Consider the following 19761-nt stretch of genomic DNA (forward strand, 5'->3'; position numbering starts at 1 on the left):
AAGAGTATTCATTCTGACAGTAATTGCTAACAAAGGATGGATTTTCAGTTTGTCGCCAAACTAAAGCTGTTCATTTGTCTATGTACCATTTCAACCAGTTTTACCAAAATAGGAAAAAGAAAAGTTTATGGCTTTTTTTGTCTTTTACTCCTAAAGTAAGAAATCTCCAAAGAAAACTTCTAAAAATGTATCATCAAGTTATTAATAATAAAAATGTAATAAATGATCACATGACTAGAATCATCACTGAAAAAAAGCTCAGTAAGTTTGTCTTCACATTCTGAATAAAATTAACTTCTTTTTTCATTTCTGAAAACTTTATTTTATATTAGAGAATAGGGCTTCTCTGGTGGCTCAGCGGTAAAGAATCCACTTGCTAATGCAGGAGACGTGGGTTTGATCCCTCGGTCGGGAAGATCCCCTGGAGAAGGGAACGACAACCCACTCCAGTAGTCTTGCCTGGGAAATCCCATGGACAGAGGAGTCTGGCAGGCTGCAGTCCACGGGGTTGAAAAAGAGTTGGACACGACTGAGCGACTGGACAACAACAGCAACAAATACCAATTAACAATGTGTTAGTTTCAGGTGGACAAAAGGACTCAGCCTTACATGTACACGTACCCATTCTACTCCACACTCCCCTCCCATCCAGGCTGTCACACAACAGGCTGGCTATTTTGAATTACTACCGACTGATGTTGCGAAGAAACTGACCTCAGTACAGGAGAAAAATGGCAAAGAGACACAGAGAGAAGCAGAGACGCCATGACTGAGAGGCCAGAAAGAGAGCAAAAGGAGAAAAGGTGCTTCATGGATTCCTAGTGACACTTCTTTTCCCCCCCAAATTCCCTTTTCCCAAAGGTCACTTGTGTACATCTGTTTTAACCAATGGAATTTTAAGAGCAGCCATCATTTTTCTAGCATAGGGATCTCAACCCTATGCTTCTAGAGGCCCAGGAAAATTGTAGATGCCAGAGATAGACTGATAATAAAAGAAACAGAGGGTGATGACTAAAGATACACCACATGCCCTGGATAAGGAGGAACACTTCCTGAGTTCTGACTTATATTTGTCATGTGAGGATGTGAACCCAGATGCTGGAAAACTGGACTTTATGTCAACCCTCTAATAATTAAAATGGCTCAGCGGATGAAGAATCCACCTGCAATGCAGGAGGCATAGGAGATGTGGGTTTGATCCCTGGGCCAGGGAAGATCCCCTGGGGGAGGAAAGGGCAACCCACTCCAGTATTCCTGCCCGGAAAATTCCATTGGCAGAGAAATCGCAAGGAGCCAGACATAACTGAGCACATGGCATGCAATTAAAAATTGATAACTAATTAGAAGCTATGGTAAAGGCCAACCCAGCACACATGGAGCCATAGCTCACGGTGCAAACTTTTCTAGAATCTTCTTTACAGTTGAGTGGAGTTCAGCCTATGGTGGGTGTGTCTGTGGGCTACCCGTAGACATTTAATTGCTGAAGAAGCAAAAGTCATTGGTTATAAAGCATTTTCCTCACTGTACAGACTGCAACTGGTATTATTGTGATTTTTATTCCATTGTATTGTTTTTAATTCAGAACTTTGTAGTTTTAGAAATGTTACTTACATGTGGTAAATAAGATCCTTATGGAGTTAGAAAAGCAAAATAAAACAAAAAATGAGTGCTTTGTGACTACTTAGAGACATAAAGCCCAGCCTGGAATCGCATATTTGATGGTCTGTAAAGCAGTCTGTTGTGAATGGTTCCTTTTTTCATTAGCCCATTTTGCTTCTGCCTACTTTACTTTTTTCTAACAATTTTTAAGCTTACCAATATGTATCTGAAAGCATTGAAACTGATTTCTTTTTATGCTTTGCTTGTTACTGATTTTTTTTTCATAACTCCCTTTTTTCCAGATCTGATTTAATTAGATTTTACTTTATGTCCTTGATTCTGCAATCTTTTTCCCCTTAGAGACCAAGCATTTCATATTGTCATTTATTTACTTACCAAGATGCCTGGGTGATGAAGTGAAAGCATCAGTCATCTATGAAAGGCAACCTGCATTTTTAAAGCAAAATTTTTAGTAATTAGAGTGTTTGTTCATCTGACTTCCTTCTGAGAAAGAGTCCTAGGCTGAGAGATTGGAGACTCATTTCGAGACTTGAAATTTGCATTTGGTTGTCGAAGAAACTTAACTCAGGTCTTTCTGTCTCATTTTTCCTATGTGTAAAATGAGGATAGTGATGTCCTGATGGTTATTGTGAAAGTGAAAAAAGAACGAATGAGAAAAGGAAATGTTAAAGCTCGGTGGAAATATCAGATTTGAGTTCAATATTATAACCATGTAAATTAAAAGCATGGCTTCTAGAAACTCAGGATGTAGTTAATGTGTATATGATACAGAGTCATATGCTGGGCATAAGGAGAAGACTCAAATCAGCATGGAAAGGAGAAGCCTTTCTATGCCTTTTATTCTTTCAGGAGGTATTTACAACCCATATTCTATTGCCAGTTCTTTTTTTTTTTTTGATACAGACCATCCAAAGTGAGTTGTGATGGCCATGGTGCCTGTCCTCATGGAGCTTTCTGTCTGCTATGATCAATGTGATAGCGAAGGAAGTCAGTGAAGGCTTCCTGGAGGAAGTGTCATCTCACCTGAGACTTGAGAATATATTGGAGTGAGGTGAAATGGATCTGCATGAGCAGGAATAGGAGGAGTAACCTAGGAGCTGGGAACAGCATGTGCAGTTGTTCAGAAATAAGAAAGTCTCTAGAGTTTCATTAGTTATCCACTGCTGCATTACAAATTACTTCAAAATACAATGACTCAAAACAACAAACATTTATTATGTCAGTGTCTCTGGGTTAGGAATCTGGTATGGCTTTGCCTGAGGTTCCCAATGACTGTTGGGTGGATATATCTATTCCTTGCCAACTGATGCTCTCCATAGAGCTACTTAGGGCTTCCCTTGTGGCTCAGATGGTAAAGCATCTGCCTACACTGCGGGAGACCTGGGTTTGAGCCCTGGGTTGGGAAGATCCTCTGGAGAAGGAAATGGCAACCCACTCCAGTACTCTTGCCTGGAAAATCCCATGGACAGAGGAGCCCAGTAGGCTACAGTCCATGGGGTCACAAAGAGTCAGACATGACTGAGCGACTTCACTTCATAGAGCTACTTGCAATAGCTTGGAGCAGAGTAAAAGTGGGGAGAGGAAGAGAAGAGAGAGAATATAATGGGTGTCAGAATATTTTTGTAACCTAATCTTAGAAGAGACATCTTTTCACTTTTATCATATTATTTTCATAAGAAGTGAGTCACTGGGTTCAGGTTATACTCAAGGGAGAGGGATTATACATGTGCTTGAATACTAGAGGAAGGGGCATTGGGGTCATTTTAGAGGCACCTCTAACATATTCCAGGGGCATATTTATTCAGTTCTCAGTTTCACAAGAAAGGGTAGTGAATGGAAGGGTAGTGTAAGATAAGTCTAGACAGGTGGATGGGCACGTTATAGGCTTTACCAGTCATGTTAAGGATCTGAAATTTCTTTTTATTTTTTCTAAAGGGAATAGAGATTTCTTTTCCAAGAGCAATGGAGAAATTTTGAATAGATTTAAGGAAAGCTGAAATACGACCAGATTTTTAATTTTAGATGGATGCAGCTTGGGAAATAGATTGGAGGGAGGCATTTGTTGTTACAAGAAGACCACACTGGTTATCCAAGCCAGCAAAAAGGCAGCCTGAAGAGGGGAAGTGGTGGAGAGGATAAAGAAAAGTGAAGGATTCCAGGGATATTTAGGAAGCCAAATGAGTAAGGCTTGATGAATGGATGTGAGTAGAATAAACGAGGGTGAAGAAAGGGTCAAGGGTTATTTCTAGGATTCTAAAACTTGTGTTGGATATGTAGTGATACCATTTCCCCTGAAGTCAAGACCAACTGAAGAGCAGTGAATCTGGGCAAGGAAATGTCGGATTTGCCTTTGGGCACACCATATTTGAAGGACGCATGGCCAGCGGGAAGTTGACTCACTGGTCTTCAGGGAAGGGGGGAGATCTAGGTCGGTTAGATTGGAGACTCACCAACATCTGGCAAGTAATTGAACCCACGGGACTGGATGAGGTCTCCCAAGGAGGAGGCTGGTTTGCCTCAAAGGGAACAGGCCTGAGGTGCTCTGTGCAGCCTTGGGGCTCTGGAAGAGCAGCAAGGGGGACACTTTGCTGAGAGGCTGTATAGACTGGCTGCCATAACACCTGCTAGAAGTCCAGCATTAAACTCCATGACTCTCGGGCATTATTTTACCTTTATAGTTTGTTGTGGGGCTTTGTTTTTGGAATAATACCCTCACTGATGATTTGCAGATGAAGACTGAGAACTCTGTCTTTCTTGGTCTCACTTTCATTTCTGTTCTCCGAACATGTTGCTAGAAGTCAGGAGAATGGGAAGAGATGGGATGAGGTGGACAGTTTCCTTTGCCATTTGCAGGCTTGTGATTTACTCTGGGCTCACCACACAACTTTTTAAGGCTGTGTGAAGCACTCCTGCACTTCGATCTCTGAAGGGTTTAAGGAGCCAGATGATGGAGACCATGTTTCTTTCTACTTAAACTTGAGAGATAGGAGAACATAATGGTTAAAGGCATGAATCCTTGAGTCACACTGTGTGGCTTCAAATCCCAACTTTGCTAATTACCAGGTGTATGACCTTGGAAAAATGACCTAGTATTTTTGTCCCCCAGGTTCCTCATCGCTAAAATAGGCTGATAACATAGTCCGTCTCAAAGGGTTGATAGGAGTGAAGGAAACGCTTGGACCAGTACTTGGCATATAAATAGTGCTATGGAAGAGTTTTGAAAACAAAAGTAGCTCAAGTACAGTGATGACTGTCTTGTAGAGTGACTGCTCATCCCGTAAATCTTTATATCTGAGAAGGTCCCTCTCACTCACTGTATGATGCTCAGCAGCCATGTTGATATCATGTGACCTTCCCTGGCTGCATCTCATTGGATCAGACAGAAGCTCAAGAAACAAGTTGAGCCAATCAGATTTCTTTTCAAAGAGACTTTAGGTAGGCAGTCTGTCCCATGGCTGGAACTAATGGTGTCCCTCTCTGGGGTATGAAGTTTCTGTGGTGTGTGTGTGTTTCCTATGATCTGTTTGTATACCTATATCTATCCTTGAAGATGACTTCAGTTGAATGACGTATAGAAATTCTAATGCCATCCCTCAGATTCACTTAATAATTGGCTTCATACTGTGAAAGGTGATCAAGGGTGGCTTAGAAGGTGGGGAGTCGAATGAGGAAGTGGTCAGGGATAGAGTGGTTAAAGATGGGACTTAGAATGAAAGGTCAGCGTTGGCTGATGGATCAAGGTTGGGTGAGAGTAAGGTATGGTGATTAAGGCAAATGATATGGGTGGCCTTTGTGTGTTGATTGCCTGTTGTTTTATCCTGTCCCCAGGAAGGGAACTAGATGCATTTGGGGTAGGGGTGCATAGCTGTCCAGAGACATGTAGGCCAATATATATGTATTGACTTTCCTATGGTCCCTATGGGAGTCGTATGTGTGCCCAGAACAATGCCACATTTTGGTGGTATTTTTTTTCTGTGTGTGCACGTGTGAATTCACATATTTGACCTGTGATTCTTTGATCCTACAACTTAGTTTTGAGCTCTGAAGATGCAGATTTTTCCATGATAAATTCTTACCAGCCTTTTTCAACATGCCTATTGTCAGATGAACACAGGTTTCCTAAGATGCAGGGCCTTCTCAAAGACATATAGGCAGACATAACATGTCAGTTGGAAAAACACATTCCTGACTAAAACCCACTTTGACCACAGCAGTGGCTTTGAAGGTCAAGGGGGTTGGCGGGGAAAGATTTCTTCAGAGGAGGTTGGGGCTTTGAATCTGAGGAAGAAGCAGAATTCACTAAGGAAAGCGTTGATGGCAAGACTCTGGAAGGGGATGGAAATGAAAGCAGCCTGAGAAGTAGACCAGTCACCAGGAGACTGAGTCAACACCAGATGAAAATAAAACCAGACTCACAGGAGTCTTTCCCTCCTGGTGATACGGCAACCTGCAAAATGTAGATTCTCAGGGTCCGCTCTGGACCTGCTGATCTCTGTCTTCAGGACTGGACCAGGAATCAGAACTTTCACCACCTCCCTTCCCAGTGACTTTGTAAAGCCAGCCTGGAATCATTACACGAGGAGTCTTTAGGGATCTCCATGCCAGGAGGATTGTCCAGTTAGAGCCTTCTAAGAATTAATAAGGCTCCTGCTGACTTCCTTGGTGGTTTAGTCTCTCAGTTGTTTCTGACTCTTGTGACCCCATGGACTGTAGCCCTCCAGGCTCCTCTGTTCATCGGATTTGGTGATATTAGGAAATACAGATTAGGTTCCACTTCCTGAGGCTGGCGTTTCCAGGGCAGGGCAGTGTGGCTGTATGTCTATCTGCCTGCCTTTTCCTCTCCTCTCTTTTCTGGTTCTCTGACTGGGTAACACAGAGCTTCAGCCTCTTCTCTTTAAGACCGCTCCCCACCCCTAACTGTCCTATGTCAGTTTGCAGGTGAGGCAGTATGGGGTGAAGGAGAGCTGGAGTCAAGGTTGACTTTGGCTACAGGCTATTTAGACTGCACTAGCCTCAGAAGAGAAGTCTTTCATGTGGTATGACCCAGCCCAGGTGAGTCTCTTGCCCTGCCTTGGGACCTGCATCGAAGCCCCAGTTAATAGCACAATACTGTTTTGCCTTCCATTTGTCTGGTATTGTTCTTTGATGATTCTCCCCTTAGAAAAGGGTAACTATCAGGATTTGATAGTTCTGGTTTCCTATATAGAATACTATGTACACGTACCCCCAGCTCTACCCAAATTTTTAGTGCAAATATCCAGTTGTTGGAGGGAAGAAGGAAGCAGCATTTATCTGAATTCTGTGTGCCAGATACTTTATAACTATCACCTTCTCTGACTTTCACGATAACCCTAAAATATTGGTCTCTTCTAATAGAGATGGGAGCTAAAAGATCAGTAATCTTTCTTTTTCAGAGGGTAGCTAGAGGTCTGGGTCTCCTAAAGACATATTCCTTCCTGGACACCATCCATCTTCTAGAGGACAGTTTAGTCCTGGCAGCCCCAAGCCTGCACTCAGCTGAGCATGCAGGAAGGTGAATAAAGGCAGAGACATGTGCGCTGTCTTAAGTATCTCCACGGCTGTTACAACACCTTTGGAGAAAGAGCTATGCCTAGTCCCCTAATTCATCAGTGTTTCAAAATCAAAGGAAAACCAGACCACAAACTGACTCATGAGCCGTGGCTCTTGAAGAATTTTTGCGAGGGTGGAACAATGTGAGTATTGGGGGTTTTCTTCCGGGGCCTTGCCTCATACTGCACGGTCACCCAGCACTGACACAATGTTTTCTTGTGGCGAATTGGGAAACACGTTTGCTGTGGATTGGCAGTTTGGGTGAGAGCTGGGATGAACTTGGGAACGTGGAGCTGGCAGGGGTTTTGCTAGATCCGGGTGTGGAGGAACCAGGTAACCACAGTGTAATTCTAACAGCCTCCAAGTTCAAAGAGTACTACTGAGTTGTTGCCTGTCTAGTTCTTCCTCCTCTGAGACACTCCAGGGTATGAGGACTGCCTTTCCATGTCTTCCTCCCTTCCACCATTAAGTTGGTGGTTGAGAAATGTCTCAGAAAAGAATTAAGAATCTTACATGGTGGTAGAGCTTTTTTTTTTTTTTTTTTCCTTGAAGGTGGGTGGTGGTGGGAAGAGATGGCAATCTTCCTGTCTTGGATCTTGTTTCCTGGGAAACCTCCACAGAGACTACCAGTTGACCAGGTGAGTCTCATGGAACCGTTTTGGTGAAGGGGTTAAGATCGTGGGTTCTGGAACAATGCTGTCCAACAGAAGTTTCTGTGATGAGGAAAAGGTTTTATGGCTACCATATACGGCAGTCACCAGCCCGCGTATCACTACTGGGTGAGAGCTTGGTCTGTGGCTAGTGCAACTGAGAGACTGGATTTTTATTTTTAACTTAAAAAAAAAAATTATTTATTTGGCTGCACCAGGTCTTGTGGTTTGTTTGCTTTGTAAGTTCTGGCTGCGCTGGATCGTCGTTACTGAGCGGAATGTTCTCTAGTTGTGGTGTGCGGGCTTCTCGTTGCGACGTTTTCTCCAGTTGTGGAGTAGGGGCTCTAGGGCACGTGCGCTTCAGTAGTTGCCGCTCCCGCGCTCTGAGCACAGGCTCATGAGCTGTGGTGCGTGAGCTTAGTTGCTCCATGGCGTGTGGGATCTTCCCAAATCAGGGATGGAGCCCGTGTCTCCTGCACTGGTAGATGGATTCCTCACCCCTGAGCCACCAGAGAAGCCCTGCTCTGGATTTTAGCTGTGATACATGGGATCTTTAGTTGTGGCATGCAACTCTTAGCTATGACATGTGGGAGCTTGTCCCCTCACCAGGGATCAAACCCAGGCGCCCTGCATTGGGAACTCGGAGTCTTAGCAACTGGTGACTGGATTTTTAATTCAAAGTGCTTCAGAATTAAAAAGTCACATGTGGCTAGTTGACTGCTGTATGGGGCAGCACAACTATAGCATCTGTCAATTTTAAGAGTCCTGAGTCTATTACTGTATAACTGTGTGACCTTAGGAAGATTTGTTAAAATTAAGCTTATACAGGATTTCCTGGTGGCTCAGATGGTAAAGAATCCGCCTGCAATATGGGAGACCTGGGTTTGATCTCTGGGTTGGGAAAATCTTCTGGAGGAGGGCATGGCAACCCACTCCAGTATTCTTGCCTGGAGAATCCCTATGGACAGAGGGGCCTGGCGGGCTACAGTCCATGGGGTCACAAAGAGTCAGACACGACTGAGCTACTAAGCACAACTTAGGAAGATCCCTTCACTGCTTTGAGCCACAGTTTTCTCATCAGTAAATGAGGATAAAAATGGTACCTACTTTGTGATGTTGATATGAAGACTAAGCAAGGTGATGTCTTGGAATCTTAGCTTTGGTGCCTGGAACCCAAATCTTCAATAAATGTTAGAAGACACAATTCGAGGAGGGAGGCGAACCTGAGGGTGGAGTTATAAGATGCTCTTGGTTGGCTACTCAACAGCCACATTGTCCATTCTGGCTTAGAAGTAGAGCTCTAATGTTTTTCATGAATCACTTGGTCAGCCATGCACATTGCAAGAAATTATATAGCTCCCCAGCTCCTATCCCATGAGAAGCTGGGTCCTTGAATCATGTCTGGTTTATGTCAATCATGGTTGCTCCCTCCTGCTTTCCACTGATAGAGTTACATGAGGTCATGTGACACGCTTGTGGCCAATAAAAATTAGAGGAAATCTGCTACGCAGTTCCTGAGATGTCCTTAATCTCACCCTTGAAAAGAGACACAAGAAACAGATGCATGTTTTCTACATCTGGAAATTATTTTCTGTGATGCCTGGATCTTTCTGAGCCACGTTGGGAAGCCTAAGAGGACAAGCCAAGCCTGGGAGAAAGGCAGAGCAGAAAGACAGAAAGAACCTGGGTCCCAGCTTATGTGATCAGCTTGCTCCCCTTCTTCCTCAGTCTCTCTTAACCTCTGTTTACTCTTGGTTTCAATCCCTGACTTTGAACCCGAGATCCAGCCCCAATGGGATCATCCCTGTTTTGACCTGGATTTTTCTGCACAGTTTTTGGCTTAAGGCCTTCCCTCAGCCTTCTGATTTCCCCAGTCTTGGGTAAGGAAAGCAACTGTGTCTGTCTGAACTCCAGCCCAGGAGAGGCCAGAGGGAGGGAAACACTTTTGGCTCTGCGGCTCTCCGTGCTGCCTACACCATGCTGCCTTTCCAAGTATGGTCGCAAGTGCCTCAGACGCCTTCAGTCCAGCCCAGAGCACCTCAGGACTTCCAAAGAGGCCCCACCAGTGGATACTGTACTTTCCAAACCGAGTTCAGAAATGGTGGGGAGAGGGTGAAGGATCTGTTTGATCCTTTCACTTCGATTTCTCCCCCTCCCCCAAGACAACTAACAACACTAACTCAACACCCACCCTGTGCTGTTTAAACATACCACCTCCTTTGATCCATACAACCTCTCCAGGGTGGGGGACTTGTACAGATTCTACAAATAAGGAAACTCAAGTTTCCAAAGTTCAGAGAACGCTTCCAAGATTCCACAGCCAGTAGGTAGTGGTCCAGAACTATATCCCATTTCTCTAACTCAGGATTCATGCTAGCAGTCACTTGACTATACGGTCTCACTGTCTCCCGTGTTCCTGGGAAGTCTCCAGAAGAGTGTGTTAAGTATTCTTCAAGTTGTCCACACTCTAAAGCCACACCAGCAAGGATGTTTTGAGGCCAGTGGGGAAAGTTTCTTTCCATCTAGCTCTGCTTTTTCTCTTGATCGAAATTCTGGTTCTGCCCTCCTCTTCCACAGGCCAAATCCTTCCTCCTTTTCCTTTTGACATTTCCCTTCATCTCCCACCAGTTGACTAAATGGGAAGACATTGTGCTGGGATGACTGGTGTCTCCCAGATGCCCTGGATACCAAGTTATTGGTATTGGTGTCTGGAAGCAGGTCCCACGTTGCTGGGGGTTTAAAGGCAGGCAGTCCATGTCCAGATCAACTTCTGTCTGCCTTCTCTCTGAAGGAGGCACAGGCTTTGAAGAGAGAAAGAGTTTTCAAATTGGCCAAGGCATGGCTGAGTTTGTACTCGCTAAAACGTGACATACTCATGATCAAGGAAGACTTCACATTAGGCTGTAAAGACAGAATTTGAGAGAGAGGAACTGTAATGAATTTCCTTCTCTTGCTGGGTCCTCGGAGCCAAGATCATGTGTGTATGTGAATGAAGGAAGTGAGTTTAAGAAGTGAGAATCAGTGAGAAAAGTTGTTTTTTTCATGAGAGCTGTTTCATTTACAATTATTTATCTGCAATTTTACGTCTCAGAACCAGCATCCTTCTCTGAATCCCAAGTGTGTATAAATATTCGGAAGTTCACACTATTTTAGGATCCGATGATGCTCTGTTCTGTTGGAAACATTTTACTCAAAGGGAGAGGACTGCACAAGGTCGTGGATACCAGGAAGTGGAGCTCAAGGGAGGCCGTCTCAGAAGTCTGTCAACTGCAGATGTCAGATGTGTTGAAGGTCATGCCTACATTTCACCTGTGAGCTTCTATTAAGGCAGATATTAGGTTCTGTCTACTACCGTGTCTTCTTTTTTTTTGCTTGGTTCAGTTCAGTTCAGTCGCTCAGCTGTGTCTGATTCTTTGCGACCCCATGAACCGCATCATACCAGGCCTCCCTGTCCATCACTAACTCCCAGAGTTTACCCAAACTCATGCCCACTGAGTCAGTGATGCCATCCAACCATCTCATCCTCTGTCATCCCCTTCTCCTCCTGCCCTCAATCTTTCCCAGCATCAGAGTCTTTTCAAATTAGTCAGCTGTTTATATCAGGTGGCCAAAGTATTGGAGTTCCAGCTTCAACATCAGTCGTTCCAATGAACACCCAGGACTGATCTCCTTTAGGATGGACTGGTTGGATCTCCTTGCAGTCCAAGGGACTCTCAAGAGTCTTCTCCAACACCACAGTTCAAAAGCATCAATTCTTTGGTGCTCAGCTTTCTTTATAGTTCAACTCTCGCATCCATACATGACCACTGGAAAAAGCGTAGCCTTGACTAGATGGACCTTTGTTGGCAAAGTAATGTCTCTGCTTTTGAATATGCTATCTAGGTTGGTCATAAGTTTCCTTCCAAGGAGTAAGTGTCTTTTAATTTTATGGCTGCAGTCACCATCTGCAATGATTTTGGACCCCCCAAAATAAAGTCTGACACTGCTTTGACTGTTTCCCCATCTATTTGCCATGAAATGATGGGACTGGATGCCATGATCTTACTTTTCTGAATGTTGAGCTTTAAGCCAACTTTTTCACTCTTCTCTTTCACTTTTATCAAGAGGCTCTTTAGTTCTTCTTCATTTTCTACCATAAGGGTGGTGTCATCTGCATATCTGAGGTTATTGATATTTCTCCCAGCATTCTTGATTCCATCTTGTGCTTCTTCCAGCCCAGCATTTCTCATGATGTACTCTGCATAGAAGTTAAATAAGCAGGGTGACAATATACAGCCTTGATGTACTCCTTTTCCTATTTGGAACCAGTCTGTTGTTCCATGTCCAGTTCTAACTGTTGCTTCCTGACCTGCATACAGATTTCTCAAGAGGCAGTTGGTATAACCACATTTGTTCCTGTATTTATTTTTAATTTTTGGCCACACCCCACAGCATGTGGGACCTTAGTTCCCTGGCCAGGGATTGAACCCATGGCCCCTGCATTGGGAGGCAAAGTCTTAACCGCTTCTGGGCTTCCGGGAAAGTTCCTACTACTGTGTTTTCAGTCCTTGGCACCTGGCACATAGTAGATACTCCCAGTGTTGCTTCCATGCCATTGCTCTGTCTTGTCTCATTTTTCCATTCCATTTTCCATGGCTAATTCAGTGTAGAAACAAAAATCTTTTTGTAAAACTTACTTCAGTGATTCCATCAGAATTAACTTTGGGATCGCTCTTTCAATTACAAGAGTCAAGCAAGGGAATTCCCTGGTGGTCCAGTGATTAAGAATCCACCTTCCATTGCAGGGGATGGAGGTTCGATCCCTGGTCCAGGAACTAAGATCCCACCTGACACAGGATGCTAAGCTGGTGCGCCACAACAAAGCCCTGAAGAAGTCAAATAAATACATAAAAGAAAAAGACAAGATTTTTTAAAAAAAAGTGTAAGTCAAGAGTTGATTATGAAAAAGGTCTTTCCCCAACTGTCAGGTTCCTGGGACTATAATTCACTAAAATACCCCCTGCCACAATAATGAACTTCCCTAAATAGCCAGCTCATGCCCACAGAGCAATTTACTCACCTGGCACAGAGATCATTCAACGAAGCCTATAATTGAAATATAATTTTGGTTATGGAGTTAGTTGGAAGGGACCCCAATGCTAAATCCTCGATGATCCAAGAACATGTATTTCCCATCACACCTTTCACTTAGTCTCTATATTTGTGTATTAAAACAAAACAGCCTTGAATATCTATTAAATTGTACAAGAGATCATAACCTAATACTGCAACACAATTTCTCCTAGGGCCTTGGGGAGAAATAGTTTATTATTATTTTTCTATAAAACTCATAAAATAGGGAAATGATTTAATACGCAGAGTAGAACTAAATTGTCTCCAAAGTGGCCAATTTTCACAGTGTTTAAAACAATGTGGACTCCCCAGCATGGTTCCAATATCCTTTGACACTTGGAAAAGATTCTGGGGAACGTCACCAAGTGTGGCTTGGGTCTGGCTTCTCCATGTTTCCCTGCAGAATTTCCGATCCATCTGGCCCAGGGGAGAGAATTGTCAAACTGCCACCTGGAGACCCGCCGCAAACACGTACTCTGGTGGTTTTGTGACCTGTAATCATTCCACCAGGAAATCGTCTTGCCGCAACTTGGGTACCAGATTTCACTGAAACCCTTTCAAAGTCACACACGTTAAATTTGGTTTCGTTTAGCATTTTGAGCCAGTTTCTAAGAGCTCCTGGGGGAATACAGGTGACGTTTATAAAATGTCTAGCATGCAGCCGCGCATAACGCTTCAGTGCTACTTTCTAAGTGCCTGCGTTCAATGTCTTTATGCAGTAACTGTCCCTTTTAGGTTTAGAGTCACCTTAGGAGGCAGGAACGATTGTTATCCCCATTTTACAGATGAGGAAACCGAGGCAGGTAGGCCTGGTGCCCCAGCCTATGCTCTAAAGCATGATGCAATACTGCTTCTCTAGAAGACTCTCAAGCATCCACAGGCATTCTTATTATCTGGATATTGCTCAAGAACCAGGATCATATCCACAGATTCACAGTGGGCCTTTAATTTTTGCTCCGGATTGCCCACTTTCCTGAGCCTAATGATAAAAAGAGCTCCATGGTAAGTCAGGGTTTGGGCAGTTCTCAGAATCTGGGACCAAAATCCTGAGGAGATTTGCAGGAAGAGAACTTTTTTGAATTTAGTTAAAGAAGTATTTCTCAGACTTAGCTGAGCACGGAACATTTTGGCTTAGCATCCTGTCTACTGCCTTACCCTCCTGAGGACCAGGGTTCCTCAGAACACAGTCTGGGAAACAAGGCTCCGTCTGGATATCAAGGACATCAAGGCTTCCAGCGAAAGCACTGGACTCTCGCTCTTCCAGCGTCTTGTAGAATGAAGATGGATTTCATCCATACTACAACATGCCCAAACTATGTTCTTAAAACAACTATAATAGTAACAGCAACCACACATGGAACACTTTCTAAGTGTCAAGAAGTATACCTAAGACTTTAGGCATTTGATCCCCTGGTCCCAAGAGGAAAAGGAAGATCCCAGCCAGTATTTGCCACATGTCCTCCTTCCCTGGTGGCTCAGATAGTAAAGAATCCGCAATGCAGAAGATCTGGGTTCTATCCCTGGGTCGGGAAGATCCCTGCAGAAGGGAATGGCAACTCACTCCAGTATTCTTGCTTGAAGAATTCCCATGGACAGAGGAGCCTGGTGGGCTACAGTCCATGGGGTTGCAGAGTTGGACACAACTGAGTGACTAACACACACACACACACACACACATACACATACACACACATACACACACACACACACACACACACACACTGCTGTCTGTGGATATAATTCCTGATGAGTTCTCTGAGCAGTGGCCTCTGGAAAGTTTGTGATGGAGATGAGATTTTTGCTCTGGGTCCCATAGTTGACTGAAAATCCTCAGTGGTCGCCTTCCTGGATCTTTTACTGCACGGAGGATAAGAAGTGTTTTTCCTAGGCTGCTTCCAGACAATGACTGTACCTAATGGGTTCAGTCCCTCAGGCCCACACCTGCAGGCTACAGGATTCCTCCAACAGGTGACGCTGACCTGACACCTCCCTATTAGCCTGGTTGAGACTTCCTCAGACCTACACTGTGATCTAAGGTTCTTCCTTCTCAGCCCTTCTTCCTCCCCCCACCCTCCTTCAGACATCTCGGACTTGCATCCAGCTATGAAGGCTCCGCCCTATCTTTCCTGCCTCCTGCCCTTAATCCTTCATAGGCATTGTGGTTGATGCTTAGTTGCTAAGCCGTGTCGACTCCTCGTGGTCCCATAGACTGTTGCCTGCCAGGCTCCTCTGTCCTTGGGATTTCCCAGGCAAGAACACTGGAGTGGGTTGCTCTTTCCTTTTCCAGGGGATCTTCCCACCCCAGGGATCAAACCTGCATCTCCTGCACTGGCAGGTGGAGTCTTTACCACTGGGCCACGAGGGAAGCCTTTCATTGGTACTTCCCCTCCATTAATCATTTGCACATCAAAACCTGTTTTGGAATCTACTTTTCAGAGAACCTAACACAGCAGCCAAAACATCCTTGGCCTCTGCTGCCACCCCAGAGCTTGATGGCCCTGATCCAGGTTGGGATCCTGCTTTTGTGGTCAAGAGCAGGAGGTGGCCAGCTCCCGCCCTCAGGCCAGATCCGGCTTATTGCTTCTTTTTGCAAATAACATTTTATTCGCACACAACCAGAACCTTTCATGGATGCATTGTTTCTGACTGTTTCCATGCTTCAGCACTGGAGTGGAATGGCCTTCACAGAGACCATATGGCCCACAAAACCTAGAATATTTACTATTTGGCCCTTCATAGGAAGTTTGCTGGTGTATGGTCTAGAATAACATATCTGGCTGTTTGGATAGTGTTTGGATAAATAGGATGTTTTCTGCCCTTTGTTGTTGTTCTTTAGCTGCTGAGTCACGCCTCATTCTTTGTGACCCCATGGGCTATAGCCCGCAAGGCTCCTCTGTCCATGGGAATTTCCCAGGCAAGAATGCAGGAGTGGGTTGCCATTTCCTCCTTCATAGGATCTTCCCAACTGAAGGAACGAACCTGAGTCTTTTGTGTCTCCTGCCTTGGCATATGAATTCTGTACTTGAGAATTCCCAGGTGGATTCTTGAGCCACCTGGGAAGATCTCCCTGCCCCTGAGGTCCTTCAATTTTTTTTAAGAAATAAGGAATCTGAGAACTGGATATTAAAGTTGATTTGACAACTTAATATACCCTCAGTGCTAGTCAAGGCATTGGGACAAATTCATTTGTTCAATAAATATTTACTGAGCACCTACTAGGTACTAGGTATCATGGTAAATGTCAGGTTGGATATGTTTATTCATTCTTTTAACAAAGATTTATGCAGCCCTGACTTTGTGCCAGATGAGGCAGGAGAGACCAAGACGATGATCACAACTTGTCCTCAAGGATAAGCTCTACAAGATAGTTGACCTACTCACCATTTTTTTTTTCTTTTTCTTTGCTAACAAAATCCCAGTTTCATCAGGGTGACAATGAGCAAGCTCCAGTTAATACAATTGAGTTATGTGAATATCAGTTGTGTTAATACAACTGAGTTTCCCTGGGTGCGTGATTATCTAGAGTGGACAAGTGACTCAAATTTAGCCAATAAGATGTAAGGGGGTGCTCTAATAAAGGCCTCTAGAAAAATTCTTTCCTAAGAGGAAAAAAAAGAGAGAGAGAGATTTGCTAGAAGAGAGTCATTTTTTATCAGCCCCTTTACTATTCACATTGGGATCATCTTGTGAGGGCTTGATGTCAACAGTGGCTGCAGCCATTTTGTGACTATGAGGGGATGAACAAGAGCATCATGGATTCTGCCCCTGATCCCTACCTATAGCAATCCTGGAACATCCGTGGTCCAGCTTCTTGCCACACGAGAAGAGTAATGTCCCATTTAAGCCACCTTAACAGTCTTTTCCTTGTACCTCAAAGTGTACTCAGTGATGCTCTCTTCCAGGAGAGAAACATACCATCTAATCCCAACAGCCAGTCAAGTTATTTTCTCTCCATGTTCTCATGCTAATCTTCAAGAATATTGTTTTGTTGGCCAAAGTGTGGCCCAATAATTCAGAATATAAAGGCAGACCAACCCAGTAGTCTGCAACCTTGGGAAGCTTCTAAAGGAAAGAAATCTGGTTCCCATTTGCACCTTGACACCTTCCCTTGCTGCTGGCAGGCAGCTCACAGGACCAGGCAACTTTTGCAAAGAAGCCTACTCAGCCTAAGCTCCTTCTAGTACAATAGAGGCCTTTCAGAGAGGAGACAGGATGGAATGTGAAAGACGGTTTCAGATCCTAGAGACCTTGGCAGCTGGGCTTGGGGGTGGTGGTGAGGGTGGAACTGGATAAGAGAAGAGGTGAGTTCTAGGGAGCTGGTGGGGCAACAGGCAACACAGCTATCCCACTCCCCCTTTTAACAGACCACATCACTCAGAGTCACAGGAAAGTAACTGATGCATCAAAATTGTTTTATCTTTTCTTTTATCTTTTGGCAGTATGTGGGATCTTAGTTTCCCGACCAGGGATTGAACCAATGCCCCCTGCAGGGAAAGCACAGAACCCTAACTACTGGACCACCAGGGAAGTTCCTAGATGTTTTAATTTTCTTGTTTGCTCTGCAACCTCTACAGTGAAGAAAATGCCATGATCACCATTTTGCAGTTGGCTGAGACTCAGAAAGCTGAGACTAACTAGCTTTGGACAGAGCTGGGGCTCTGATCACCAGGGTTTATGATCTGAAAGCCCATACTCCCGTACTCCACCACTGTCTTCCTCTGATTTCAGAAACTTCCAGTGTTTCTTTCATTCAGTTGCTGGAATCACAGGAACCTTAAACACTGAAACTACCTCCAAACTAATAAGCCTAATGCTACAATAGTAATAATAATAGTAATGACAAAAATCTAAATGACAATCATAATAGGGCTATTATTTATGGAGTGCTCAGTAGGTTCCAAAGTTCATGTCAAGCTCTTTCCTTGCATTCTCCAATTTGATTCTTGTAACAGCCCAAGAATTGGCAATTAACATTATTATTTTAAGTGAGGAAACTGAGGTTTTGAGAGAATAAGGGACTTACCCTGGTCCCAGGACTTGAAAATGGCTGGGCTGGGAATAGCTCCAGGTGTGTCTGAGGCTTCGTCTTGAGCACGTCAACTCCACCGGATGCCGCCTCCCTGAAGAATGTTCCTCCTTGGTCTCCATCTCTCCTTAGAGTCCTGAGCCCCTTTTTGGCAATGCACTATCTCCTCTGTCCCAAACTGCTCCTGCTGCTGCCGCTCACTGCACGTCGATTTCCTTTGACCTCAGCATTGATGCCAAATGGGCATGTGCCCCTGTAGGGATTTGCCGATTCTGTTTTCCGGGTTCTCTGGGCTTAGCATACCTTGTGGGTGTTGAAGACAGGAATGGAGGAAGCCAAAGGTCCCTGGGGGGTGGAGACAGGGATATTATTAACTACAGGCTTTTCCAGGGGCTCTTGTGTTAACTGTTACAAGCCAGCAGCTCATGCACTCTAAGACGGGCACATCTGGTCAGCAGCTCCTGGTTTGCAGTTTCTGGCTGGGATTTTCCCCCTCTTATATGGAAAAGTGATCTGATGGTTAAATGTTCAAAAGGCAAATGACAGAACGGCACACACAGCTGTGACAAATGGAAGCATGACCTTCTTGGACACCCTGGCAAGGGCACCTGGAAGGATCTTTAACTTGTCCTCCACTTATGCAGGGACTTCCCTGGTGGCTCAGACGGTAAAGCATCTGTCTACAATGCGGGAGACCCAGGTTTGATCCTTGGGTTGGGAAGATCCCCTGGAGAAGGAAATGGCTATCCACTCCAGTACTATTGCCTGGAAAATCCCATGGACAGAGGAGCCTGGTAAGCTACAGTCCATGTGGTCACAAAGAGTTGGACACGACTGAGTGACTTCACTTCCCCTTATGCAGAATGCAGTCGATCCTGCTGTCTTGGGGTGGGGTGGGGTGGGGCAGGGAGTGTGTGTGTTAGTTGCTCAGGCGTGTCTGACTCTGTGACTCCATAGACTGTAGCCTGCCAGGGTCATCTGTCCATGGCATTCTCCAGGCAAGAATACTGGAATGGGTTGCCATTTCCTTCTCTAGGGAGGGAAGGGTCTGAGTCTAACACGCAGCCTCCATGCTCTTCTTTTACCATCCGTGTTGCTGCAGCTGGAATTTCATTCTTTGTTATGGCTGAGTGATATTCCATTGTACATATGTTGTTGGTGTTCCATCACTAAGTTGTGTCCGACTGTTTGTGACCCTATGAACTGCAGCATGCCAGACTTCCCTGTCCTTCACTATCTCCCGGAATTTGCTCAGATTCATGTCCATTGACTCAGTGATGCTATCCAACCACCTCATCCTCCGTCACCCCCCTTCTCTTCCTGCCCTCAACATTTCCTAGCACCAGGGTCTTTTCCAATGAGCCAACTTTTCACATCAGGCGGCCAAGGTATTGGAACGTCAGCTTCAACATCAATCCTTCCAATGAATATTCAAGGTTGATTTCTTTTAGGATTGACTGGTTTGATCTCCTCTCAGTCAAAAGTCTTCTCCAGCACCACAGTTCAAAAACCTTCTTTATGGTCCAGCTGTCACATCTGTACGTGACTATAGGAAAAACCATAGCTTTGACTAGATGGACCTTTGTTGGCAAAGTGATTTCTCTGCTTTTAAGTATGCTGTCTAAGTTTGCCATGGCTTTCCTTCCAAGGACCAAGCATCTTTTAATCTCATGGTTGCAGTCTCCATCCACAGTGATTGTATCTATGTACCACATCCTCTTTATCCATTCCTCTATTGATGGGCATTTAGGATATTTCCCTGTCTTGCCTATTGTGAATAGT

The 19761-nt window shown here is 44.6% G+C and overlaps 2 long non-coding RNA genes across 4 annotated transcripts in view; one reads left to right on the forward strand and one right to left on the reverse strand.

Moving 5' to 3' along the window:
• LOC132658006 (uncharacterized) overlaps positions 1-19761 on the forward strand; it is a 405815-nt gene that overhangs the window by 196175 nt on the left and 189879 nt on the right. Inside the window, exons 1-2 of one of the 3 annotated variants that reach the window (XR_009596899.1) lie at positions 7358-7524; positions 7744-7829. The exons of the other annotated variants lie outside the window; for them this stretch is intronic. This is a non-coding gene — a long non-coding RNA (uncharacterized LOC132658006). Of the gene's footprint in view, positions 1-7357; positions 7525-7743; positions 7830-19761 lie in introns of those variants that run through there. 3 annotated transcript variants of the gene reach the window in all.
• On the reverse strand, positions 308-18271 carry LOC105602898 (uncharacterized). The gene is made up of 3 exons (XR_001021720.5): positions 17977-18271; positions 1996-2046; positions 308-537 (listed from the first exon to the last, which is right to left on the reverse strand). It is a non-coding gene; the product is annotated as an uncharacterized LOC105602898 (long non-coding RNA).

This window comes from Ovis aries, chromosome 17 (genome assembly GCF_016772045.2).
Source record: "Ovis aries strain OAR_USU_Benz2616 breed Rambouillet chromosome 17, ARS-UI_Ramb_v3.0, whole genome shotgun sequence".
Taxonomy (NCBI): Eukaryota; Metazoa; Chordata; class Mammalia; order Artiodactyla; family Bovidae; genus Ovis; species Ovis aries.